The sequence below is a fragment of the Rousettus aegyptiacus genome, unplaced genomic scaffold (assembly GCF_014176215.1).
Source record: "Rousettus aegyptiacus isolate mRouAeg1 unplaced genomic scaffold, mRouAeg1.p scaffold_m13_p_1, whole genome shotgun sequence".
Classification (NCBI taxonomy): domain Eukaryota; kingdom Metazoa; phylum Chordata; class Mammalia; order Chiroptera; family Pteropodidae; genus Rousettus; species Rousettus aegyptiacus.
This window is the reverse complement of record NW_023416284.1, coordinates 44116381-44143368: the sequence shown is the minus strand read 5'-3', so window position 1 is coordinate 44143368 and position 26988 is coordinate 44116381. Positions and strand designations below refer to the sequence as shown.

The 26988-nt window shown below is 38.8% G+C and overlaps 1 protein-coding gene, 1 non-coding gene and 1 pseudogene across 5 annotated transcripts in view; 2 read left to right on the top strand and 1 right to left on the bottom strand.

Moving 5' to 3' along the window:
• The window catches only part of AK4 (adenylate kinase 4), a 102936-nt gene extending 78249 nt beyond the window's left edge, over window positions 1-24687 (bottom strand). The window contains exons 1-3 of one of the 4 annotated variants that reach the window (XM_036234853.1): window positions 24640-24687; window positions 23766-24028; window positions 23440-23535 (exon numbers count right to left, since the gene is read on the bottom strand). The gene's annotated coding sequence lies outside the window, so the exon portion shown is untranslated. Of the gene's footprint in view, window positions 1-23439; window positions 23536-23765; window positions 24067-24639 lie in introns of those variants that run through there. The other 3 variants (XM_036234866.1, XM_016159156.2, XM_016159155.2) reach the window with 3 other exon arrangements.
• An 873-nt stretch (window positions 24688-25560) lies between these two features.
• Window positions 25561-25633, top strand: TRNAV-UAC. Its single transcript has one exon. It is a non-coding gene; the product is annotated as a tRNA-Val (tRNA).
• A 9-nt stretch (window positions 25634-25642) lies between these two features.
• Window positions 25643-25758, top strand: LOC118605359 (annotated as a pseudogene).
• The last annotated feature ends 1230 nt before the right edge of the window (window positions 25759-26988 follow it).

Genomic DNA, 26988 nt, shown 5'->3' with positions numbered 1-26988 from the left:
TGCTCAGGTTTCTGGCTCTTATGCCTAAGGGAGAATGGCGAGCGCGCGCACACACACACACACACACACACACACACACCAATGAGCCAGGAAACACAGTAGGAGGAGGAATAAGTGAGGGAGTGAGGAATTCCTTTCATATATATTGTAGGGGCCTTTGAACTTTTGTGTGCCATTACCTCCTAAAATAATTTTGAAACATGTAACTCTAACACATTTTAACATTGACTATTAACTCTGTATATTATAAATGTAACAAGTGGCAACAGGTATAATTTCCAGCCATGCTATAAGATTGACATTTAAAAATAAAACTTACATCACTCTTTTAAATGTATTGGAATCTAAATACTTTAGCAAATGAATAGCCACTATCATCCTCTTGAAATGTACATGAACAAGCTCTTCTATAATAAATTTTTACATCAGTCTGTTTTTATCTTGAACCAACATCTCCATTTCACTTCCCTTACATTCTCTTTTTATTGTGATGTAATATGTTTTTATTCTTGGAAGTCTTTTCTTGATTACCCTAATATAATCAATAACATATATATATTTATATTTTGATTTATATATATAAAAATATATATATAATAATTTCCTGTAGTCTTAAACTCTTCTTTTTTAATAACTCAATTCTACAACAGCAAAAATATTTGATTGAAAAATGGGCAAAAGATCTGAATAGACATTTTTCAAAGAAAATATACAGATGGCCAATAGGTACATGAAATGGTACTCAGTATCACTAATTATCAGGGAAATGCATATCAGAACCACAATGAGATATCACCTAATGCTTATTCGAATAGTTCAAAAAGAACTCAATTCTAGGAATTAAGTTATCATTATAATTATTAGTCATACACTACTGATCAAAATGAACAATGCATTACTATTTTTAATCACAATTTTTAAATAAAAATAATATTTTATTATAAAGGCCTCTCTTACCAAAATAAATTATAATTTTAAAACTTAGTTTATGTGGATATTATTGCTAGACTGAGATAGGGTTCAGCATTAATTCCACTCTATTTTCCATTTTTATAGATATAAGTGTTGAGAAAACTTGTTCACAGAAGTCACAGATTTGGAATAGGAGTTCTGTTGCAGCAATAACCATTCAATTCTTTGAACTCCTTCCAAGTTATAGTCCAAAGTCCATGGAGCGATCTATCTTTAAAATGCATTTTTTTAGTCATCTGTTAGCTGAAACTTGATACTTCCCTCAATTCTGTTGTAAGCAAAGAATTACAAGCACCTGACTCGCAAAAGGGTTTGTTATCCAGTCATGAGAGTCATTCACTTTTTGGATTTCTGAGTTTATCAAAAAGACTTTCTCTCAAAAAATTTTTAAATGATTATTAAATCACACCTGTTACTTTTCCACTTACAGGCATTTTGATTAAGCTGATATTTTCAGAAAGGATTAGCAAATGGAAACATTATTAACTTCAAAATACCTTGAGTAATAAAATTTTGGCAAGGAATTTTTCTCTTAAATCATGTGATTTAAATACATTTTATTCAAAAATGTTGGTGCTTTTTTTTTTTTTTTAGCTCATTTGATTTAATGAGCTAACATCTACGTGGCAAATTCAGTCCTCACTGTCAAACCAACCGGCCAAATTAGATTTTTTCTGTGTCAGGAAAGATCTGACTATATTTCTTCTATTCAAATAAACATGCTAAGACACATCCCCATGACAACCATCTCACTTCTGAATCCAAAGAGAGAGAAAGAAGAGAACCTTGCTGAGAATTTGTTCCTGAATGAAATGAAATATATAAAATGCCATTCTATTTAATACTTTTTATCAATACCCTCCGTGTGTGTGTGTGTGTGTGTGTGTGCGCGCGCGCGCGCGCGCGCGCGCGTGTGTGTTTACTGTCAGAAGACTCTATGTCAGAAATGATAGATTCTTTGACAACATTCAGGGGATGAAAAAACTAAAGTAGTTAAAAATTGTCATCATGCCCATATTATACTGTAGAACTGGATTCAAAACATCCCAACAGGAGCCAAAATAGTCCATTCTAGATGTCACCTTCCATTCTTCACAGGATGTGTATAAGTCAGGAACAAACACAAGCCCTGCTTTGGGTGCATGGTGCCTGGATCGGAAAAGGGTTAGCTTACCCCAGTGTTTCGAATGGTCTCTTTAGCGCTCTGGAGGTTTTTACACCTGTGCAAGGTACAGGGACAAGTAAACCTTTTGACTTTATCAAATGGGATATGACTGATTATGAAAGAGGAGTTGAGAAAGGAAAACTGGCATAGCACTGCAACACACAGCGTTTTCTTAGAGAAATCCTTTCTAGCAAAATTACATATGGAAATCAGGATCCTGGAACTGATTGCCTCAAAATGATCTCTGCCACCACGCCTTTTGCAAAGTCTTTGTATCTGTCTTTGAAAACCATTTGATTCATAGCATTTATACCATTGATCCTCACAACAGCTCTGTGAGTTCTGTACTTGGAACAGCTATTGACATGACTCTCATTTAACAGATAAAAAAAACTAAGATGCACAGACATTATACCAGTTATCCACGGTCACTTGAACCCAGTTGAATGGACATTCTGGGTCCTTTCAGCAGAGACCCCAGCTTCTGCTCCGGACAAGCAGAATAACACACCATCCCAGCACCATTTGCCTTTCTAGCTGGAAGGCATCTGCTTCTCTCCTTTGCCTCCTCATAGAATGCTGCTAGACTAAAATGACATTTAGGTTTCTATCAGTATCTCACCAAAACTCAATTAGTGTTTTAACTCTGGCTCAGGGTAATTTTTTCCCCCAATATTTTATTAAGAATAAAATTAAATACATTTATATTTAAAAAAAAAGTTGTATAAACCCACCTGTATACTCATCACCTAGATTCTACCATTTATATTTTACTATACCTGCCAGGCTTATTTTTAAATAAATCTTTGGTAGCTTATGTTTCCTCCTGCTATAAAACAGGAAAATCCCACTATACCTTCATTCAAGATGTTTACAGAGTTAGGCTTCTGACCCACAGAAAACTATAAATATAAACTTTCTCATCTCCCCTGGTTCAGGTCATTCATTTAGTCCAGTGGTACCAAACCTGGAAGTACATTAGAATCACCTAGGGAATTTTAAAAACATACCAGTGCCTCAGCCATATCCCACATCAACCTAATCAGAATCTCTGGGAATAGTTATGGATTTTGGCATTCGAGTAGCCAACAAGTAACTAATGAGTGTCAATTACATGTCAGACACCATGTTAGGCATCAGGGTGAATAAGGAAAGTTCCTTCCCTCATGAAGCTCCATCCTCTTCCCTCACCATAAGATTTTTTTCTTGAATGGTGTGTTCCAGACCCTTCCAGCTAACTCTCCTTCCCTCTCAGACTTCCAGATTTTTGTTCAGGACCCGGAATATCCTTTCTTTCTCCGACTAGAGTGTCTACTCATGCCTCAGGGTTTAGTTTACATGTCGCCTCCTCTGCAGTGTCACTTGGCCACTATAGCTCAGTTCATCACGTTCTTCGCAGGCATCCTATTGCTGGTTTTTCATATCAAAGTTAATGTAGGATATAGCACATTGTGCTAGGGGTTCTGGTTTCACGTGTGGGACTACGCTAACTACAAAGAAGCAGAGACTGTTGCGCTTGACCTGATAACTTCATCATGTAGGAAAGTGCCTAGAATATGGCACAGTTTCAAAATTTCAAACAAACCAAAGGGTAGTTGATGTTAGATTGAATCTAATGTAATCACCCCATCCGTGCACAGCACGTTTCCTGAGAGTCATTCTGAGTTTCTGCCAGAAGATCTTTTTGATGGTTTGAGGGATGCTGTCTTACCTAAAGTGACAGAAGCTAGGCTTTGCAGTGGACAGGCCCGAGATAATAAAGCGTTCTGGAGGCTTATAAATTATTTTCTTGGGTTTTTCTAAGAAAATATTTCCACGGAAAACTCTTTATTGCAAACAAAACCAATAGAATCCATAGTGGGGACGGCCCTAGAGAAGACATGCCATGAAAGAGTCTACTGGGCTCGACAGAGATAGTGTAGGCTTTGAAGTCTCACCTTCGCCCCTGCTATCTACTTGACTTAGGCAGTTTACTTAACCTCTCTGAACCTCAGTTTTTTCACCTCTTCCTCTCCACATTAGACCGAAAGCTTTACAAATTACCTTAACAGCTAACATTTACTGAGTGCTTACCATGTGCCAGGCACATTGCTACCTCCTTTACAATTCAATACACAAACCCTTCAAGATAATATTATTATCATCCCTGTTTTACGGGTCATGAAACCGAGGCACAGTAAAGTGAGATGTCAATGATTATACAGCTTGTAAAGAGTGGATTCAAATCCAGACAATCTGGCTCCAAGAGTTCACTCTTTTCCATGTCCTAGCAACGTTGTTTGCTTTATTCAGCCTTTATTTCCAGGTCCTGGAATAGCATCAAAACATAGGTGCTAAAAATTGCTGTTGAATGAATCAATCAATACCTTCTTGCAGCATTGTTGGAAGTAGAAAGGAAGTACTATTTATTATTTACCATGTTTCAGGCTCTTTTATGTGTCTTATCTGGCGTTATCCTACCTTTGAAGTATACACTGTTATTAAATCTGTTTTAATAATAGCACTCACAGAGGAGGAAACTGAGAGAGGTAAAATAACTTGTCCGATGACACACAACGGACAAATAACCTCTAATCCCTTTACTCCAAAGCTTATACTCTTTCTTCTGAACCTGTGATCCTTAAACATTTTTGCTCACCTTGTAACTTGGTATGTTGACACCTACAATTTTTTATCATTAGTTTAAGCAATTGCAAGGGCTATAGTTGCCTAAGTATTATAAATATTGACATTTTAAAACCATTGCATCATCTTTTGGGGGTGGGGCAAGGGAGTCGTTAAAAGTCCCTAATTTTTATTCCTAGTAACACTACCACAAGTTACAAATCAGGTCAATACGCCTGATGTCAAAAAGAAAAAAAAAAAAGAAAAAGAAAAAGCTGCAATCAATAAAAGACCTCACAAATGTACATCTAGTTGATACTACATTGCATTAACCATTAAGTACACTTTTTGCAAGATGACTATGACTACATAAGAATGGTTTCCTGTTTAAGCTGCAGTATCTCTTCTAGCTATGGATGATCATTTGTTTCGTGGCCAGTGTCTATGTCCTTCCTCTTTATCCCCAGAACCTATTTTGGGATTAACACACAGAAAGCATTTAATAAATGTTCGTTTGAAGGCATGCAGGGAAGAAAGAAAGAACCAAACACAACTATGTTAAGTAGGGACAGAACGAGACCAGCACAATGGAGAAAACAGACCAGATGTTCTAAGGCCCTTTCCGACCTTGAGCTGCAATGAATCTTTCAGATTGGAAAACTTTTGTTGTGTTTCAACTCATTTTCTCATTCCCTCCATCTACAAAAGAAAGATATATTCAGACCCTGAACGAGAAATAAGCCAATGGTTTTGTTAGGTGCCATTACAAAACTATTTGCCTATTAAACCCAGCAACGACAGTCCAGCTTTCTTTGCTTCCTCTTTTTTATTATCTGCCTTTTCATGAAGAAAATAAATAAATAAAAAGTAACAAAAGACTTGTTGGAAGAATATGTGGTTGTTTAATTTGGGCCTCTCTTGTATCCTCTAATAACACAGCAAACTGGTGATTTTTAGTCTTTGTTGAATGATACAGGATATATTATCCTTGCCCATTCTATTACAGGAGAATAATGGTGTGGGGAAGGAAGAGAAGGGGACTTTATTTTTCCAGGCTTTTTTCCCGACAAAGAGGAAAAAGCTATCACCAAAGGGCTATGTGTTTCGTTAGGCACTGACTCTTGTTGGTAATGTCTAAAATCCTCATTGAAACCCAGAAATTCAACTTTTGGAAATGTCTTTACTGAACTAAAATTTTGAATAAATGGAAACGTGGATATAGGACTCTTATGCAATATTATTTGAAGTGGCAAAAGGCGAAAACACTAGAAACTACTTGGATATTTACTATAGGGAAATACATAAATAAAACTGGGTATATATAAACTATGGATATTACAGATAAAAAACTTAAATCTATATGTATTTACTTGAGGGGTTTAAATGAAATATAGATGAAAAAAGCAAGTTATTTTTGTGAGTTTGAAAGTCTTGTTTTCAAAAAGTATGACAAAAATCTCTAAATATGTGAATACATACATACATACAGTATATGTGTATCTAGATATATATACACATACAGATAAGGATGTGAAAAGATACATACTAAAATGTTAAAATTGCAATGGGAGGAGGAGATTACGCTGAAGGGGATATTGTTGACCAGTTTACATTTACACAACAGTATTATTTAGTTTGTTGCCTCAAGCTAGCATTACTTTTTTACTTCAAAATGAAAACTCACATTTTAAAAGTGCACACACACACTTGAAAGATAAAAGTCCTCAACTGGTGCTTTAAGTCTAAACACCAATCTAACGAGTAGAATCCCTTTGACTCTTCCTAAAGGCTCCCCTGGTGAGTTTGTTATAATAACCCGGCTGCAGAAAAAAGGGGGAAAAATGAGGCTAAAACACTCTGGCTGGACTGCATAAATCTTTTCTTAAAATCGAGCAGCCTGCTGATTGACAACACTGAGGGCTGTGGAAGCCCAAGCTCTGAAGTGGTCCATCAGAACTCTGTGTTCTAGGGAAGGAGAAAAGGAGAAAAAGGCAGCCTGATTGCCTCTTGGCTCTTAGCCAAAGGAGTTGCTAGTGGTGGGAGTGGAATTTTTCCATGGCAAAGGAAGAGGAAAAATCAGTTCACATTTCCTACAGGCAGAGCCCTATTTATTCAGGAAGATCTTGGGGGCCCTTGCTGTTCATAACAGGAGCATTCTCATTCGGTCATGCCTTGATTTTCACCATTAGAATTTTTTTTCTTCTTTTCTTCCTTTTTTTTCTTTTTTCCTTCTCTCCCTCCCTCCTTCTTCTCTCCCTCTCTGTTTCTTTTCTTTCTCTCGTCTTCAAGTTTGAAGGTGTTTCTCCCTAATATGCAAGCGTCTTACAAAAGTGTCATGTGTGACCACTCACTGTTAGATTAAGTGCACAGGAAGTCAGAACAAACAAATGTGAAGAGCTATTTATTGGTTCAGTAAGGAAAGTTGCATCCTCCAAAAGAATCTGACATTTACCTCACAAAACAAACAGCATCAGCAGCTTTGGGGGACTTGAGAGCCCACAGGGAGGAGCTCCTCTCCTTTCCCTCCACTTCTGCTCTCTCCTAGCCAGGGTACTTGGACAGGAATCAGAGGTATTCAGAAACTATTTTTGTAAAATTTTACTTGGGAGCAAATTCTACTAATAAGTGTGGAACCATAGAATTGTGTATCGGAAAAGACTTAATTGCCATCTACTCCCACCTCTATGAATATACTAATAATACTTGACATCATTTTCTGAGAGCTTACTATCGGCTATGTGCTTCGTACCTTCACATAATCCCCATAACATCTCTAGGAGGAAGAAGGTCCATTTTCCCGGCTTAGGTGAAGAAACAGGCTAAGTAACTTTTTAAAGTCAAACAGGCTGCAAATTATTATGAGCAAGCAATCAACCTGCAGATTCTATCCTCTTTGCCTAGGTACACTGCCTCTATTTATGATGCCACTGAAAAGTGATTACAATCTCTACTTAGACACCAGTAATGGAAGTCTCACTATTTTTAGAGGTAGTCGGTCAGTCTATTGCTAATTACAAGGAAATTTTTTTTTTTTTTTAATGCTGGCTGTCTTCTGTGTAGCCATGTTTATACCTTCAAGTGCCACTCAGAATATACCTAATCTCTAAATCTTCTCTGTATTCTGTTCTTAGTTCTTTCAACTGTTCCTTCCTGTTTCTCACCATCCTGGTTCTACTTCTCTATATATCTCCTGTTTGTCAGCTTCTCAAGTTAATTGTCACAGCCAGAACTGAAAACAATACTCAATTGTAAACTCCATGATAGAAAAGAATGTATCTGACTTAGTCCCCAAATAGAGCCAGACTCTTGCTTCATCCTGGATGCTTTCAAAGTTGGCTAATGCAGTCTAGCTCATTGCGAGCTTTATTGGCAGTCCCCACACCTCAACAGTGACAACCCACCCAAGTTCACTGTCACTCGAATCTCTAAGACTTTCTAAAAATTAGTGGCATGTAGCTGGGTAGGTCTTCCCCAAACTATTTTTGTAAAATAGGTTCATTTTAACCTTTTGCCTACAGGGACAGTGTGTTGTAGTAGAAAGAGCATAATCTTTTGCCACATACATATCTATCTGGGCTTTACCACTTAATGGCTGCATAATCTTGAATCAATCATTTAGCCCCTCTGACCCTCCATTTTCAGCATCTGTAAAATGAGAATAATAATACCTCTTTCACAGAAATGTTTTGAGGATTAAATGAGATAATGAATGCAAGGAAACTAACACATAATAAATGCTTGACATATTGGTAATTTACACAAAATAAAATTTCCATCTTAAGTTCTTACACTATATGCACAGCTTAAAGACTGCATTTAGTCTGAAAAGCAGAGACGAAGCACAATATATGAAACCCCTGGTACTTGTATGAGAAAAACAAGATCTAGGAACTAAAATAATGGAAAAACAAAAGTTCAAGACAACTCTGCAGAAGACCACTCAGTCAGATACCTCCCTAGTGCAGTGCCAGGCCCAGAACAAGCAACAAATGGCCTGCCGTTTTGAAACACTGATGGCACAGAGAGCCATTGGGCAGGACAGGTGACATCATGATGCCTCACGACAGGCTTCCATGACAGAAAGATAAATCCAAGGCAACAAAGCACCTGTAACCAGGAAAGAATCAAGGCGAGTTTTTTGGGATTTAATTCATTCATATATTCAGTAAACATCATAGAGCTCCTAGCATATACCAGGTGCTTTTTTCCTCAGTTGCTGCCCATACGGAAAGGAGAAAGTCCTAGTTGCTGCCTACCAGCAGCTCAAAGTCAAATCTGGAAGACAAGAACACAAATATTCGAAGGACAGTGGGGTAAGTACGCAAATGATATGTGAGAAGTCTAGTGGCGGCACAAAGGACTAGAGAAGATGTCAATGAAATGATCCTCTTGTTTATCAAATCTTACATTTGGGCAAGGGATAAGATGACGTTATGCTTAAAAATTAGTGAGCCAAGACTCAGGAGACAGGAGTTCTCATCCCTTTCGGCTTCTCTTTGGCTCTGCACAAATATGTTCTCCTCTTTGGGCCTTAGTGTCCCAACTGAACTATATATTTCTATGGTTCAGGCAGTGACCTAAGCTCTCTGTGGGTCTTAGTTCCCTTGTCTGTAAAATGGGGATAGCAATAATATCTACTTCAGATAATTCAATGGCTTAATATTTATAAAAGTACTCAGAACAATGCCTAATTCACAATAAGCACTATACATTCTTAAATAAAATCAGTGTAACTTTCCTAATTGTCACCAGGTCCCTATTTTAAACCTCTTAGTGGAAGAAATCAAAGGACTTTGCAAGGACCCGAGAAGCCCCAGCAGTGAATCTCAGCGTAACCAGACCACGCTGCCACCACCAGCCTTGTTGCAGTCATCTACCAACACCCGGGTCCCTGATTTAGCTCCGGGTTCACTCGGACTCTGCCCAACACTATTCCCATCATAACCCTGTGATTTCTTTACCCACATAGATAATTCTTCTGTTGTCCTGGCCTCTGCGTCTGTTGACTTTTCATGTGCCCTCTCCTACCTGGGGAGCACATGTGCACGGGGCAAACTGTATACATTGTCATTTTGACTTTTGACAAAATGCAATTTATTTTTATGTTTACTTAGGAAGTCCCCACTTATTCCTAGTTTGTACAGAGGTATGCATAAAATATAGACTTTTGAATATGTCTTCAGTTTTTCTGATAAAGGGGCTAGATGAGTCACGATGTAGTGGGTTGAGATAGAGCTACTTACAAATTAAGCAAATCAATTTCTAAAAACCAATATATTTGATTTAGGTGTTCCATAGTTGAAGGTTGCAGTTTTTGGAGATCATGCAGGTAGTCTCTATTTAACATTAAAGGAATGGATGGGGGTGGGGAAAGCCTTGTGTTGAGTAGCTCAGAAAGATTCTATGCATGCCTCAAGAAGGCTGTGATTTTATTACAGCAAGAGACAGGAAATCTTTTTTCACTTCTAGATTCCTCCATCTTTGTGTCTTACCAAGTTAATGAAATATCCCTCCACTCCCTTTCCCTCATCTTCACCAAGCCTCTTCACACTTCATCACAGGCTGCTGCTTTTGTGGGTTTTGCCATGAAGTCCTCTCGCCACCTGGACAGACGCAGGAACCCCAACTTCAGCCTTTGCTTTTCTGGAGTCCAGGAATCTTGTATTAAACTGCTCTCTGAATCTGCTAAAAGCCCTGGGTCCCTGCTCTAACCCACCCTCAGATTCCAGCCTGCAGAATGCTGATCTACTGATCGAGGCTCTGCAACTACAGGAGGTTCTGAACATCTCATTTATACTTGAATTCCCCACTGGGCTGAGAGCTCTTCTCTGACACTCTGTCTACTTATTTAGGTTCTCCCACATACTTAGCCCTTGCTGGAATCCCAACTCTGTCACTGGTTTTGGGACCCAGGACAAATAACCTATGCTTTCTGCATCTTCATTTTCTTTCCTTTTTAAAAATTTTTTAGTTAAAAATATTTGATTTATTTTCAAGTACGGCACAAAGATTTCTGCTTCACTTTCTCTGTAAACAATGGCATAAACTAAGACAACAAAGGAATATTTTTCTATATAACTTTCAATAGGAATTGAATCTGCAACCTATAGAACATTCAGAAAAAGATGCTATAGTGAACTAATCAACTTAAAAACAAGCAAAGAAAAGCAATAAAAAGAAAGAAAGAAAGAAAAAGAAAGAAAGAAGAAAAAGAAAGAAAGAAATAAAGAAGAAGATAAGAAAGCAGAAATGAAAAAATAAAGAAAGAAAGACATGAATGCGATGGATATTTACGTAGTTGTCCTTCTTTGTCCTCTCTTTCTGTGTTTTTTTCTTTGTTTAGCTTGCCCCCCGTCTCCCAATGTTACCCAGAATGAACGAAGAAGGAAAGAAGAAAGGATCTCCATTTTATGAATCTTCTCAGAACTGTTATGGGGAGAAAATTAGTGTGATAGCTATAGGTATGAGTATAGATTAGAATATAGATATACGTAGATATTCAAGAAACATTACTTCTCTGCCTGCCTTTCACTCATCATCATAGCTTCAGGTGCAACGTTCATTGCTTCAGGACTCCTGTATGCTCAACGAAAGCCCGAGTTTCCCATACTCTCAGAGACAATCCTGTGTGTCTACCAACCCTTGCCGCCCCTCTCCCTTCATCTTCCTCCATACCTGTGCCACTGTGGTCCCTGCTTGCACCATGACTGAGCCAGCATAGCTCCCAATAGTTCCATCTGTTTAGATCATCTTCCCTTTCCTATCCCCAAATCCATACTTCTCAAACATTGTCAGTACTCAAAGTTCAGTCTGAGGGGCGGCAGCAGCAGTATCACCTGGAGCTTGTTAGAACAGCAGAATGTGCTGCTCTACGCCAGACCTACTGAATTACTTATTTCGTTTTAACAAGATCCCCAGGTGATTCGGACGTGCACTACAATTTGAAAGGCACTGCACTAGATTGTTCTCTAAAGCTCGACTCAAAGTTATCACCTCTATGAAAATGTCACTGATTCTCCTATTTAGCTTATCCACTTACCTGCATTTGGGCACTGTTATTTAGTTTCTTTTTGTGTTCCCAGCTACCCAGGCACTCACCCATCCATCCATGCCTTCATCTCTCCACGCCTCCATCCATCCTCAAATCTACAAATACTTAGTAAAGGCTTATCTTGACAAGATTGTCTCCTTATTGATGAAGATAAAAAAGAAAAAGAAAAAGAAAAAGAAAGAAAAAAAAGAAAAGAAAGAAAGCCTGCACACTCCTTTCCCTCAGAGAGCTGACAGTTTTGTGAAGAAGGTAACCAGTTTTTAGACAATTAAAAGAATACTTATGAGAGCTATTTATTCAGCAGTCACAAATTTTTACTTTTTTTAGGAGGCTAGGGAGCACAAAGGGGGCACACACCACTCAGCTGATGGGGTTGGGAAGATGAACCAGAGATATCAACATTGAAGCTAAATGCTACTATCTCGGCCTACACACTCCTCCTCCAGGGAGCCTTCTCTGATGATTCTTTACTAGGTTAGGGGCTCCTGCTCTATGCACCATCCCAGAGGAATCAGCCAGGCAAAATGACAAAACAAACAAACAAACAAACAAACAAACAAAAAACAACAAAAAAACACATTTCCAGGCTTGGGAACAGTGTGTGCAAAAGTCTACAGTCTAGAAATATCATAGAGCACGTGGTGTATATATATTAATATATCCTCTGCACTATAATGATCTCTGTACCTGTTTCCCTATTTATCTGTCAGTTCCTAAAAGGCAGGAGCTATGACTTGTCGATCTCCACATTTCCCGGCTCCTCACACCAGGACAGCAACAAGAAGATTGGTTTGGAAAGGGATTGTTTCTGGATTTAGTTCATTGTCCTTCAAGTTGGTATCTTGGGCTCCCTTCTAGAGCAATAGGATAAGACCTCTAAGGGAAAATGGGGATTTTTTTCAATTAAAGAAAAACAATTCAGGTTATGGCAGGTATATGAGTCCTGTGTAAGCAAAAATTATTGTTTAAAAAAAGTATCTCATTCATTGGTTAACAGGCAAAAGGAAGGGAGGGGAAAGTTCAGAGGTGGTCAAATAGGAAAGCATGAGCATATGTTTTTGGTTTTACTGCCTCTTCGGTTTCAAGCCCAGGGGCACATATGTCCTTCGCTAGAGGCTCATATATGTGACTTAGTTATAACTTGGGCCATGTCCCATTTCTTCTGCATCTAGCAATGAGGTGGGTGCCTCTTTTGAAAAGGGAGTCTGAGATCAGCTGGCTTGTTCTGGTTCCATGAGCTGAAGTTTAAGTCCCATGCCCCTTTAAAATTCTCTCGAAATTACAATCTTTAGAGTCAAAGAGACATTAAAAATCTTAATCTAGTCCACCAGTTTCCAACAGATGGCCCTTGGTTCCATTTGAGATGTTGCAAGAGGTCCATGAATCCATATCCGCACCCCGCACTGGGTGAAGACTGAATTATGGTTACGCCTTAAACAAATAGGTTCTATTTTTCCAGTGGTTTAAAACACTGACTCTGGAGGCAGACTGCCTGGATTTGAACCTCAGCTCCACCATTACCAGCCTTGTGCCTTTAGGCAAGACACTTGCTATGCCTCAATTTCCCATCTGTAAAATGAGCATAACCAACCGTATCTCTGCTTTCGGATTAAATGAGCTAATATTTGTACAGTGCTAGCATCTGGAACACAACAAACACTCTATAAATTTTGGTTAAACAAAAAATAAATAAATAAACCTTGTTGCAGCATTTATTACAACTCTAACAAATAATTATTTGTACATATATTAAACATTGTCTGTCTCTCCCTAGCCTGTAATGGCATAGGAAGACTATGACCTTTTACTTAATGATATTGACAGTGCTGGCAGAGTAGCTGGCACAAAGTGTTTGATGGATACTATTATATGAGATAGGCTTCACCTCTTTCCTCACTGCATCTCCCTGCTCAACAACCTGCTATGGCTCCCTCATACTTAATGCACCAAATTCATTTTCTCTGCCTGAATTTCAAAGCCTCAGTAACCTGGCCATATTTGCTCTCTCTGTCCCATGTATTCTCAACAAGGGCAATATCGCCCCCAAGGGGGCAAATAATGGTTCTTGGGGTCAGAAGTATCTTATGCTTTTTATGTGTATAGATATATAAACAGATATAGAGTATATAACAAATATACAATATATCCATGGTATTAAGATTTCATTGGAGGGGGGTAATCAGTAAAAATATCTAAAAAGTTCCTGCCACTAATGAAAAAAATTAAGAAACATCTAGGCTATTTTCCTCAAGAGGAAAAGATATCATTAACTATCAAATCTCATAGCACGAAGGGTCACAGAAATAAATCATTTTGTCTTTTGTTTGGTTGTCAGTTTCCTCAGGAGTAAAATGAAGGTGACCTCTGGGGCCCTTTTCAGCTCTGACAGTTGATGCCTCCAAAGACTGAGTGCTCACCAAGATGACACATGTGTGTCCACCCAGAGCTTTGCCCTTTCATAAGTGAATTTCATTCCAACCCATGGGCCTTTATTCTTGTAATTTCCCTCCCACACACTCCCAGAACTTCTGTCTTCTCTTCCCCTTTTTGAGGCCCCCACCTTCTTCCAACAAAGCCTTCTGTCATGACACTCTCTCCCTCCCACCTCTAATCCAGGTTAAGGAGTTTGAGCTAGGATGTGAGTGTGGATGGTTTCTCAGAGCCCTAGCTGACAAGACTTCTAGCTGTCCCCAGCACAGTCCTTGGCATAGACAATAAGTATTTGCTGAGCGAAGAACATACAATGCATGAATGAACAAATGAATGAATGATATTTGTATATCTCTCTCCTTTCTCTTCCCCATCCTCTTTCACAATGTCCAAAGCAGTAAAAAAAATCATTGGACATGAAGACTTGTCCTAATTTGGAGTTCCCCAGAAGTACACTTAATATTAGCCAAAAGGCCGAGAAGCAATGGGTTTCTTTAGAAGTAAATATGAGACACAGATTGGAGTGCAAGTTGTCCATTTGGGAGACAACTCCAGAAAACATTGGTAGAGGAGTAGAGAAGTGAGTTACAGGAGCAACATACCAATAGAAGTTATGATATTAAGCAAGTCACCACTATGGACAACCAGAGCTTAATTCAACTGGAGAGCTCTAGGAGCCAGTGTAGTTACCCACCCCACAAGAGAGGAAGGAGCTAGAATATTTATCTACAAAATCCTATTAGATAATGGCTGCTCCCAGTGGACATTTGCTCCAGGCTATTTCCAGCTTGCAGCAGGAGAGGGCATAGTGGTCACCGGCATCTAGAGAGTGCCCTCTGGCAAAGAGACCTGAGCGATGGCAGCTGATATTCAGGTCAGAAACTAAGGGAGCAGGAAGATGAAGAGATATCTATGGCATCTGCTACAGAAATATAGGTGAGGAGTTAGGGAGGAAGGACTGCTGCTCGCTCTCATTTGTGCCTTCCTCAGGTCCTAAACACGACCCATCCCAAACAGATAAAAGGACCGTTTTGCATTTGTAAAACATCTTTCGTTTTTTATTCTTCTTTCTTCTTTCTATGACATCAGCCCTGAAGTGATACCCCATTGATGTTGCACATCTCCAGGGAGGGGCCCAATGTTCATCCCTGGATGGGGATGCTAGAGTTGCAAAATGTCCTGTCTGCCTGGTGGGAGAGTAGGCCTTGCTGGTGGCGGTGGTGTTATTACTGTCTCCATCTGACAGATAAAGAGACCTTTAATCAGGAACAGAATGAATGAGAAGATAAGCACTCCTGTGAGGCCAGAGCTCTTCCCCGCTCCAGGAGGTGGTGTGCTTAGGATCTTGTGGTGTGTTTACTGGTCCATTCTCTACTCCTCTGGCTCCTTCCTGTCTGGTAGGATGGGCCACACCTGAACCACTCCTGTCCCCGTCCCCCGCCACTCTCGCCACCCCCTCTGCCCCTTAGAGCTTCATGTGCACAGTCAGGGTCAAGGAAACAGCTGCACTTGGGGAAGGGGCCTCTGACACTCCATCCCATTTGGACTTGAAAATAAAAAGCCCCAAGCTTTAGACTACTCTGCCACTAACTTCCCGTCAGGCTGTGGCCAAGCCATTTAGCCTTCGACCCTCATTTGCCTTGTGTATAATTGGTTCAGTTCTACTGTTGATACTGAGAGATAAGCGAGGAAAATGTGTTTTGTCAGACTGTAAAGTGCCATAAAATATAAGATAATATCACTGTTTTCATTTAAAATGTCTCCTCTTCCTGAACTCCTAATGTGCTTGTGTCAGAACCACATGAGAGCACTTAGATTTTCTCCCCTCACTGCATTTCAAGCGACTTGCTGCTCCCTGCAGGTGTCTGTTCTTTCTTGTCTCCATGCTCGTGTCTCTCTGCTTCTGCTCGTGTTGACTCCTAGTTACTTCCTACTCATCCTCCAGGACTCCGCTGGGGGCCCGTGTTTCTCTGGGCCCCCTCTGTTGCTTGCTGCCTTCTTTGTCTCATCCACCAGAATGGAAATCATGGCAGAGCAGGGGGACTATATTACTCTGCTAGGACTGCCATAACAAAATGCCGTATGGGTTAAACTACAGAAATTTACTTTCACAAAATTCTAGAGGCTGGAAGTCCAAGATCAAGGTTGTCAGTAGAGCTGGTTTCTCCTGGGGCCTTTGTCCTTGGCTTGCAGATCCCTCTGTTTATTGTGTTGGTGTCTTAATCTCTTCTTCATAGGACACTAATCATATTGGATTAGGGCATATCCCAAGGACCCCATTTTAATTTAATCACCTCTTTAAGGACCCTATCTTCAAATACAGTTACATTCTGAAGTACTAAAGGTTAGGCTTTCAACATATGAATTGGGGGAGAGGGGACACAATCCAACCTATATGAGGGGTCTTGCTTTTATATCCCTACAACGCTGTGCTGACTCATAGAAAGTGTGCAGCAAATGCTTGTTGAGTCGATGAATCAAGAAATGAAAAGATATGAGTTTTATATACGTTTTCTAAACCAGAGCAGAAGCTACTTGAGGACCATGAAAACACAACAGACTTGGAATTTGGGGGACCTGGATTATTCTTCTTTGCTTCGTGTTATATAGTAGGAGATCCTTTTAGCACCAGCATCAGAAAATGCCCCTTAACCTGGATCTAACATGTCTGTTCCTCTCTCCTAAAGCTGTTAGAGATTCAGAGCATTTATCTTTCACAATGCCTGCAGCCTTGCCAAATTCCAGGTTCCTACAACTTCAACCTAAGAAAATGCCATTCGGTGCTCAAAATTTTATTATTGGCCTCCCTTTGCCTGCTACATTCTCTTCCAGTGAGAAACCATGTTTCCCTTTAGGGTAAGTGATTCTCCTGTAGCCACTTAGTAATCACTGGAGAATCTATTGTGTTTACTATTGTAGCATGATTAGTCATCAGTGTTTATTCAGCCTAAGTGTTTCAGATGCCACACATGAGTTATATAGCCTTTTAGAATTGGAAGGAGCCTTAGAAAGTATGGATTTTGGAGCTTTGGACCCAAGTTTGAACTGGCGGACTAAGGTTTCCTCCTCTGTCAAATGAGAAGAGTGATACTTTACAGACTTATTCTGAGTATTAAAGAAGATAACGATGGCCTTGTGCATAAGAGAACTGAAATACTGTTATTCTTCTTTCTTTCTTCATTTTACAGATGAGCAAATCAAGGCCAAGATGAGTAGAAAGTCTTAAGCAATATCAAATCGTGTCTTCAAGACAAGCCAGAATTTGAACCCTGATATCTTTTTTTTTGGTGGAGGGGGGTGCGGGGGAGGTGGGTAAGAACACACTTAACATGAGATCTCAGTGTACAGTATATTATGGTTGACGATAGGCACACTGTCGTACAGCAGATCTCCAGAACTCATTCATCTTGCTTAACTGAAACTTGGTGCTTGCTAATCAGCAACTCCCCATGTTCTTCTCCCCACTGCCCCTGGCAACTACCACTCCACTCTGATTCTATAAATTTGACTGTTTTAGATATCTCATCTAAGTGGAACAATGCAGTATTTGTGTTTCTGTAACAAACTTATTTCATTTAGCATAACATCCTTGGGATTCATCCATATTGTTATATCCATATTGTTACAGGATTTCCTTCTTTTTTTAAAGCCGAATAGTATTCCATTGTATGTATCTCTGATGTTTAAATTTCAAGTCCAAAACTATTTCTTTCACCCCCATGCTGGATTTATAAAATCTTTAACTAAAACTAAGGAAGTAACTATTTTTAGACGACTAGATATCTCAGTTGGCAAGTCATCAAGTAAAGGACAGCAAACATTTGAAAAAGAAATGTTCCAGCTTTCTATAAGAGACAGGCATTCACCACTCAGGGTCTTTTGGACAAGTGAAGACAGCTCCCCCTGGAATGCTGTGCCTTCCAGGCTAGTCTAGCAGGTGATGAAAGTTTAAAATTCAGGCCTAAGGGTGAAATCATGCAAAATGTATTTCCCCATAGTAAGCTCATATATCCATTCCTACCTCCAGTATTATTCTGTAGATATTTCTGGAAATTTAGGGAAAAGATTAGTGCCTCTACTTCAGGACAGCAGCCTCCTTATTAGATTTCCAGCCTTTTAAAAATTCATCCTCCTATTGAAATTGGAATTCTCTTTCTAGAACACAGGTCTGACCTGGTAACTGCTCTGCTCGAAAACTCTATATGTTTCCCGATTCCTACAGGATGAAGTACAGACTTTTTAACACAGATAAAATAATAGTATATTTCAAAATGCATGTGTGTATGAGTTTACAAGGGCTGCCACAGACTGGGTGGCTTAAATGACAAAAATTTATTTTCTCGTAGTTCCGGAGGCTGGAAGTCCAAGGTGTTGGCAGGGTCAGTTTCTCCTGAGGCCTCTCTCCTTGCTCACGGATGGCTGCCTTCTAGCCGTGTCCTCACATGGTCCTTCCTCTGTGTGTGCATGCCCCTGAAAATTGGTGTGTCCAATTTCCTATTTATAAGGACACCAGTCAGATTGAATTAGGGCTCACTCTAATGGCCTATTTTAACTTAATCACCTTTTAAAAGGCCCTATCTCCAAATACAGTCACATTCTGAGGTATGGGGGGTTAGGGCTTCAATATATGAATTTTAGGGGGGCACAGTTCAGCACATTACAATACGTGTGTACTAGATATGTTTTAAAACTAATCTACACGTTCTAGAAAGAGTTTGTTGAAGAGGTACTATAAATTAAATTATTTGATTAATTTTTATATTTCAAATGTAAATTGTCTTTGATGGGAAGAACAAGAATTTGGTATTACTAAATGTGTAACTGGCTTGAGACGGACATGGAGAACTGCTATAGTAGAGCTCCCAGAATTATGGATGTTGCTAGGTCTCAATCAACGTTTCCGGGTCCATTCTCAACAGGATGGTGACTTAAAATTCTATCCTATTTAACTTTGTATCTCCAGCCCAACAGCTAACAAGCATTCAACCATTGCTTTAAAAAAATAAAAATAAAAAAAGCAATGAAATTTATTACCCCCGCCCCATCCACACTCTAGTTTTCTGTCACACTAAGCATCATTCTCTTCCTCAAGCATACGTCTCACTCTTGCATTTTTACACGTGGTGTTGTTTCATCTTTGACTGCCTATTTCCCCACAAGCCAGGATAGTCATCGAATACCGAGGTACATATTGCAGATAAACACTCTATCCTTTATTCTCTCTTTGCGCCATGTATGTTTTATTACTTAGTGGATAGGAAATGTATTTTAGAGGTCAGTTTTCCTGTCTCCCTCACTAGGCTTTATATTCCTTGGCAAGAAAAATGCTTCATCACACAGTAGGTACTTAGAAGATGTTAGGTAGATTAGTTGGTCTACAATTCAGCTCAGTGACATGGGTGGCAGTCATACAAATGTATGGACCCTAAGGAGTGAGTTTGCCTTAGTCTCATGTTTTTGTTTTTGTTTTTCTTTTTTCCAGACCCAAGAACATCCATAACCTAGCCTGACTCCAGGCCAAATAGAAGAAAGAGGTCCTTTCATGATGAAGCCACAAGACCCTCAGGTCTACCCTGCAAAAGCTCTCAAACCAAAATAATTTGCAAGTTGACTATTTCATTCCCCCAGTTCACTCTCCTTCCTCTAAGCCACTCTGCCATCTGACCCAAGCACTAGCAACCTCTCTGTCTGGGTCTCAGACTGCAGTAAAGAATGAAAAAGAATGATCTGTCCTTGATAAATGCACATAACATTTGATCAATAAGGGTAGGAGGAGGATTTTTTATTATGTACAAGACCGAAAGAGAAAACACAAAATTGCTAATAATTTTGTGTTAGCACTTCTAGTAGGTGATATTATGAGTGATTTTTACTTTATTCTGTAGAATACATTGCATTGTCTAAATTTTCTCCAAAGAGCATGTTTGACCTATATAATTGAAAATAAAGATGCACATTATGAATAGAATAAAGCCCCATGTTAGCATACTAGGTGGGGTCCATAAAATTCAACTTTGTTAAATGTGGGATCTTGGCATTGTGAGGTTACTGAAATGACCAGGGAAAACCACAGTAGCCAGCCAGGAGGTGTCTGGAGGTCAGCTGATGGCATCCAAATCATTCCCTGACCTGGCTGTGGTTTGGCACTTCCTACTTGGGGTAAACAACAGCAGCAATTAACAGACCAGTCTAATTAGCTGACCCTCATATTGTCAAACAATTATTGGAGACACTGGCATCCTTTGCAAAGTGGAGCTCTCTCCTCAGAGGACAGGTGGGGAGTTGTTTATGGAAGGGGCAAGTAGGGTCAATCACAGCCTTATATCTGAGTTCCTATTATAGGGGAAGGTCATCCCCTTGAGAGTTGTGGCTACCACAGGGGAGCATCACTCAGCTCTTGTTTTGAGGAAGAAGTTGCTGCTCAGCTGCAAGAAGTGCAGTTAGCTGACAGCTTCCTGTTGTTACTATCTTTGAGACCTTTTATTCAGGGGCCCCCAGCAAACAAGTAAGCATGGTAAGGAAACAAGGGTCTGGACGTTTTTGCCTAATATGGGATTCTTCTAATGGGCAGTATTTATTCCAGTAGGTCGCCCAAGAATTTCTAAGCTCTACATCAGTGTCTGAGCTTCTTCCTATACAATCTTGCTTTTTCCCCCTTTTATTTTATTTTATTTTTTATATGCATTATCTTCAAACTCTTGCACTTGTAGTTCTGGCTTAGTAGACCCTACTGACAGAGTTTTACACACACACACACACACACACACACACACACACACACACACACACACTCATGGGTAAAAGGCCTGTGAGTATGACTAATACCCAAACCATCCATGTAGCATGAAAAAACCTACTCATTTAGCTAATATAAGCTAAGTACCGACTCCATTTAACGAAGCCATCTAATGAGGGAGATAGAGGAAAATAGATCTACAAAATACATTGCGATATCTTTGTGTATACAAGCCTCTAATTGTTTAAGTAAATGAAAACTTCTAATGAGTCCTCAATGTTCTCATCCTACTGTTTTCTTTAGTTGAATAAACATTCCTCTTGCAATCTTGTTTATTATTTTGCTTTGCAAAGTCTTTTGCTACGGACACCACAAAGTTAAACTCAAAGACACATCCAATTGGGAAATTCTAATAAATTCTAAATTGAGGATTTGAATTCATGAGCTCCTAAATAACGGAGTCAATTATTATGTTGCCTTTAGTATTACAGTTGCTGGTGTTCTGTTGGTTTTTGACCCCAAAATGACTGATGATCAGCAGATCTATCATGACAGTAATAAATGAAGTGCAGAAATAATAAGACTTAAGCCATAGTCACATTAAAGCTGATAATAATAACCTCTACTCATACATTAAAGCCTTAGCTAACTAATTGTACCTGTAACCTAAGAAACCACAGCAAGCAACTGCTGAGAGTAGAACCAACAACACAACAGAGGAGCCAATATTCTGTAGCATCACAGTGGGATTTTCTCCGTTCTAAGAAATTCTAAAAAGATCTGTTGCCATGCCCAGGGAGTTCGCACCAAGGCAGAAGTTGGGCCACGTATTAGTTTTCTGAATCGCTTATAATAGGACCTGAATTATATCTTTGACCCAGAAATATCCAAGTATACCAGCCTTCTGGCAGCATTATATATGTATGCATGTATGTATATGTGGGTCTTTGTTTTCGGGACTGTGCAGAAGTCCAGCACTCCAAGATTTCTGGGGGCTCCTCCTAAAAGGGTGGCTGGAAGTCTCATTCCACAGCTCATTCAGCCTCCCTGGCACCAACCTGATTTCTCCTGACTACCCTATATGTCGTTAAGCTTCCTGAGACTGTTCTCATTTCTGACCCTCTGCAGCTCTGCACGTCCATGTTCTCCATCTTTCTCATCCTGCATAGCATGACCAAACACTAGGCTGTAGTAATTTAAAACTCTCACTGACTATATAAGAATAACGAAAGCAGATACAGGGCAACAAAAACAGGAGTCAATTAAAGAACTCCAAATCAATAAAAAAAGACAACCCAGTTTTTAAAAATGGAGAAAAGCCTTGATTTCAAAACAGACTTCAAAAAAGAAGATTATGAATCACTAGCAAGCACACAAAACAGTATTCATCAGTGTTCATGTAAATACCATGTAAATTCATGTGAATACTTCATTATTTATCAGGGAAATTCAGCTGAAAACCATGACACACCATTTCTCACCAACTGGAATGTCTACGTTTTAAAAGAATGACAAAATACCAAGTGTTGGTGATAATGTGGAGCACCTGGAACTTGCATACATTGCTATTGGGTGCATAAGATAGCAAATCACTTTGGTAAACTAGTTGGCAGTTTATGATAAAGAATATACTTACCTTATAACCCAGGAGTTCCACTTCTGAGTGTATGCCCAAGATAAATGAAAATATATGTACACGAAAGAGTTATACAAGAATGTTCATAGCATCTTCGTTCATAATAGTGAAACCTTGAAACAAATTAAATATCCACCAGCCCAAGAATGGATAAACAAGTTGTGATATTTTTGTACATAAAAACCTAATAAGAATAAGTAGAAACTACTGGTATACATATCGACATTGAAGAATCTCAAAAACATATTGAGCCAGACACAAATGAGTATACACCACCTGATTCCACTTATAAATGTCATATGAAATTCAAAAACAGCACTAATCTATGATGATAGAAATTAGAACATCGGCTATCTAGAATAAGGTGGGACAAAATGACAAGAAATGGACACTTTCTGAGTAATGGGAAAGTTCCCTATCTTAATTAGGGTGATATTTATGTGAGGATAAACAATTGTCAAAACACATTGAGCTGCATACCTAAGATCTGTGCAATTTATTGTATGTAAATCATACTTTAAAATATCCTAATGCCTAAAACACACCATAGTCCAAATAAATCAGAGTCTCTGTGGGTAGAATCTAGGCACAAGTAGTTTTTAAGTTTCCCAGAAGGGACCTCACCATCCACAACTGAAAATTCCATCATGATGTTTCCACTGAAAATAATGAAAAACAAAAAACAAAACATTTTCTTTTTTCTATCTTTGAAAGGAGCCAATTTAAACTAGAGCAAAGTAAAAATAAAAATAATTACTTATTCTCCCACTCCATGCATATTTTTTAATGGATCACCGATGACAAAGAAAAAAAAAAAAAGGAACTAACATTAATTCAGCACCTACCATGTGCCAGGCATTATACTCTGCTTTTATACTCATCATCCAATTTTTTGGGACAATCCTTTTGGTAATTATTATCTCCATTTTGGAAAAGAAATCCTGAGAATCCAAAAGATAGGTAATATGTCACAATTTTTTTTGAAAAACTCACAGCAGAGAATAAAACTCAAGTGTGTTTGATTTGCAAGGTTTTGTTATTCTCACACAGACACTTTTTAGAAAACCTGATATAGTAATTTGAAAAAACTTTGTCAAAAAAAAATCAAGCCTCAATTCTTAGTTGCTATAAGGCATTAGTTTTTGAACAGTTTGTTTTGTGAAGATCATACCTTTGAGATTTAGGATTTCTTTTCCAACCACATGTAACTTGTGTTGTGCTCTGGTAAGTAGCTTATGGCCTTCACCACGGTGCGTCCTAGATTTCATGTCTCAGTCGGCCATGATGAGGCAGATTATTTTCTCATAGAAACAGTATTATCATTGGTGGTTTTTTCTTTAACTATGTTCTCAGCACCAAATAAATCAAAGGAATAAGCAATGATACAAACAAATATATACCTTCATAATCACTTTGAACAATCAGCCGCCCTTCCTAGAACATAAAAGGATCACAGTTTTTCCAAAAGTCCCCAGAATAGTCTTATAAACTGTACATACAACATCTATAACATGTAAATATAAGGCACCATAAGATAAATCCAAAATTAATAATCTAACAATAACATATATTAATTAAACATTTAAATAATTATTTTGCTTGTCCTTTTTACAATTTTAGAAGGATTTTTAAAAGATGACTTAAATAAACCATAAACTCTGCAAACTAGCTATTCAATTACCAGACAGGTTGATCAGAGGAATGTTATAGATAGAATGTATCTGAATATCTTCAAGCTTCTGGAAATATCTTGGTAGAGGGATGGAGGGAGGGGATTAAAACACATATACAAAATGTATATCAATAAGAATCATTGCAACAAATACCAAGTGCTAGAATTACATATTCTAACAATATATTTTCATTTAAACCTCACAACTTTGTAAAAAACAAGGCACTGTTCTTATAATTATTTTAAGATAAATTGAGGTTCAGAGGAGTTAAATAATTTTTCTAAGGATATACAGTTAGGAAGTGATGAGATGAAGATAAAGGCCAATCTATTGACTGTAAAGCTCTTGCTTTCCCAAATAATAATGACTCACCTTCTTGAGCAGGGGTCCTCAACCCCTGGGCAGTAGACTGGGACTGGTCCATGGCCTGTTAGGAACCTGGCCACACAGCAAGAGATGAGTGACAGGCAAGCCAGCAAAGCTTCATCTGTATTTGTAGCTGCTCCCCAGCTCTAGCATCACCACCTCAGCTCCACCTCAGATCATCATGCATTAGATTCTCATAGGAGCCCCGGTTCCTGCTGCCACAAAGGTTGGAGAGCACTGTTCTTGAGTACGTACTCTGTACTAAGCACTGTTCTAAGCACATTGCAGGTGTTTAATCATTTATTCCTCCAGCAGTCCTATGAGTTGAGTACTATCATTACCCACATTTTATACTAGAAGAAAAGGAAACACAGGTAAGTCAATGTGTAACTAGTTAAGCAACCATTCCTAAAGTATGCTAATTGCTGATCATAAGCAACTAAAGGGAAGGTCTCCAATGGCATGCCACAGTGATCTGTCCTTGCTCTGAGCTTTTTGTTTAAACTTTACTTGGATAAAGACCTGATCTACTACCCAAATATGAGAATCCCATTTGGTGGGATTAATTGTACTGAATGGCAGAAAGTCGGGATGCGAAAAGATCTCAGTGGTCTGGAATAATGAGATAAAGCTAACGAGATGTAAATGTGGGAGAACTAAACATAAAGATCTAAACAGGTCCATAAAATAGATCAATTGGAGGGTAAATAAATTAAGTGATGCATGTAAAAGAGTTGTATAGTGTTTAATTGACTAAAAGTGTGACTCGAGTAATCGATGATAACTGAGTGCTGTTACTAGATATTCACCCCCCACTCCCACTTCCATGAGTGCAGTTGCATGCACGCGCGCGCGTGCGCGCACACACACACACACACACACACACACACGTCATTTGGAAGTTAAAAATAAGAATGTCCTGGATGTGGTTCCATAGTGTAGTGGTTAGCACATCTGCTTTACATGCAGAAGGTCCTGGGTTCATGCCCCAGTGGAGCCACAGTCCATGGTCTACAGCCATGCCACCCTGAACAAGCCCGAAGTCCGATCTCAGAAGCTAAGCAGGGCCAGGCCTGGTTAGTATTTGGATGGGAGACCACCTAGGAAGATCAGGTGCTGTAGACATAAATAATAATAAATAATAAAAATAAATAAGTAAAAATAAGAATATCCTTTCAGAGTAAAACTATAAAATAAGTAATGGATCAGGGCAGACAAAGACAGCATCAGTAGAGACAGAAAACTTCCTGGCAAAGACTTTACTTTAATCTGGTTATATGTATTATCATATCTAAAAAGAAAAGTATGGCCATCAGTAGGATCATTGGTTAACAACTAAAGCAAAGATACAGGCAAGTCACAGAGGCGAAAGGGAAAAGGATCCTAGAGGCATGAGCATAAGCACTTGGATCTTGTGATATATTTATCTTTATACGGGAGATGAATGTGGAAGCCGACCATAGCTGGAGGTCAACTGTTAGTGGGACATCTAATCTTTAGGAAGAATTTAAGGGTGCTCTACTGTACCCTCAGAGGAAGAGTGTTTGGCATTATCAAGAGTAAGGCTATTTTGGGTCTATGGTGTTGGGTGCTAGAAGAAGTGAGATGGTTACTTAAGATGCAGTGAACAAATAATTTAAAAACTTTTGTGATTCTCAGGCAACGTGATTCTGAATGTAATTAATTGCAATGGGAATGTAAACTGGTACAGCCACAATGGAAAACAGCATGGAGGTGCCTCAAGAAATTCAAACAGAACTGCCATGTAATCCAGCAGTCCTACTTCCAGGTATATATCGAAAGGAAACAAAATCATTGTCTCAAAGAGGTATCTGTTCTCCCATGTTTATTATAATATCCAAGATGTGGAAACAATCTAAGAGTCTGTAAAAGATGGATGGATAAAGAAAATGTGAATATTATTCAGCTTTAAAAAAGAAGGAAATCCTACCATTTGTGATAACATGGATGAAACTGGAGGGCATTATGCTAAGTGAAATAAAGCACTCAGAGAAAGACAAATACTGCATGGTATCACTTATATGTGAAATTTTTTAAAAAGTTGAAACAGAGGGTAGAGTGGTGATTGCCAGGGGCTAGGGGACAGGGGAAATAGGGAGAGGCTGGTAAAGGGTACAAACATTCAATTATAAGATGAAGAAGATCTTAGGATTTAATTTATAACATAGCGACTACAGTTGAAAATACTGTATTGTATAAATGAAATTTGCTAAGATAGTTGAACATAAGTATTTTTATCAAAAAAGAAAAAAAGGTAAATATGTGAGGTGGTGAAGTGTTAATTTTAATTAACTCGGTGACAATCCTTTCACCATGTTAATTTTAATTATCTTA